The 1,709-nt window shown below is 35.0% G+C and overlaps 1 pseudogene; it reads right to left on the reverse strand.

Moving 5' to 3' along the window:
• Nucleotides 1-462: 462 nt before the first annotated feature.
• LOC143604211 (ubiquitin pseudogene) lies at nt 463-1,282 on the reverse strand (annotated as a pseudogene).
• Between the last annotated feature and the right edge of the window lie 427 nt (nt 1,283-1,709).

Raw genomic sequence — 1,709 nt, forward strand, 5'->3', positions numbered from 1 at the left:
ATTCTCTTGCTAGACTGGTTACTTGCTTCCCAAAATCTTTCAATTAAACAATGGCCGCTGAAAACAATTGACATGCTAACTTGCATGCTTCTTTCTTCTGCAACTTGCTACCTTGCATGCTTCCTTTTTTTAACGTCGATATCTCTCTCTTCTCACCCCGCACCGCAGCTAACGGGGCTGCACCCGTTTCTCATAAACGACTCTCAAAACTCTGATACTAATTGTTGGAAATTAGGCCCAATAACACAATATTTGATCTTAACCATGATCGACTCTTTCTCTGTTATATTATAATTCTTGACTATTACAAATTACATAAACCCTATAACAATCTATTTATACTAAACTAACAACTTGTAAAATAAGACAACTCATTCTATGAAACTAAATAAATATTTTATTCTTACCATACTAAATAAATGTACCAAAATAAACTTACTTAAATTATTTCACTTAACCCCTTCAACTTTCTTGATGAACCGTTTCAAGATTAACTTTTAATATTAACATTGTCAATGGTATCCGAGCTTTCAACCTCGAAAGTGATGGTTTTGCCGGTGAGTGTCTTGACAAAGATTTGCATCCCACCATAGTGACACGGAGGACAAGGTGCAAGGTGGATTCCTTCTGGATGTTGAAGTTGGCAAGGGTGTGGCCGTCTTCGAGCTTCTTTCCAGCGAAAATAAGGCTTTGCTGGTTGGGTGGGATTCCCTCTTTGTCTTGGATTTTGGCCTTGACGTTGTTGATGGTATCCGAGCTCTCGACCTCGAGAGTGATTGTCTTTCCGGTTAGATTCTTAACGAAGATTTGCATCTGTATAAACCAAAATCAATCAAAATATTAGAGACCTGATCAACATACATTGCGTAAATATTCATTAAATATTCGGTGATGAGGGTTCATATCATATTATAGTAATCAATAATATGGCACAAAATTATTGTATCATAGTATTAGTTTTGAGGTTTTAACATTTTATAAAAAATTGTATACACATATAAGTTTAGTGTTACGGGCAGTGTTGTAAGTAAAAAATCCCTAGCTACTAGTCGGACGACGGGGTGAGAATTAGCAATTAATCAGAATTAATCGGATCTAATTTTAAAGTATATTTTTCAGTTTTATATGTACACACATTTTTAAATGTAATTTTCAGTTTTATACATAAAAAAACCATTTTGGATGAAAAATTGGCCGGAATCTTGACGGAAACTCCTGATTTTTGCCAAAATATCGCCGGAAACCGCCGATGTTGGCGAGTTACCTCATCCGAAAAATCCATTTTATTCCGATTAATCCTGATAGCCGGATTTGACCATTGTCGATTAATTTGCTGATTAGCCCAAAATTAATCAGTGAATTGAAGACTGATGATTAACCAGGGATTAATTGACGCCCTAGTCAGGATTTTGCAACACTTGTTATAGGAAAAAGAAAAAAAAACATGTCCAGGCTTGGAGTTAGGTTTATTGATTGCTTGCTTCATTTATACAATATGATAAATTAGAACAAAATTATATAGATAGGATTATAAAGATCAAGAAATGAAAATATAAGAGGATCATACCTTGAAATTTGATTAGTAGATTAAGGTTTTGAGAGAAGATAACAATTAAGGTGATGTTTGTTTTTTAAGAGGTAAAATGTATGCAGTCTGCGGACCACATCTGCAGGCATCTGTAGCAGAAGAGGTGGACCAAACCTCTGCA

This window comes from Bidens hawaiensis, unplaced genomic scaffold, assembly GCF_021521415.1.
Source record: "Bidens hawaiensis isolate Kalapana, Puna unplaced genomic scaffold, B.hawaiensis_p1.1 tig00064289_1, whole genome shotgun sequence".
NCBI lineage: Eukaryota > Viridiplantae > Streptophyta > Magnoliopsida > Asterales > Asteraceae > Bidens > Bidens hawaiensis.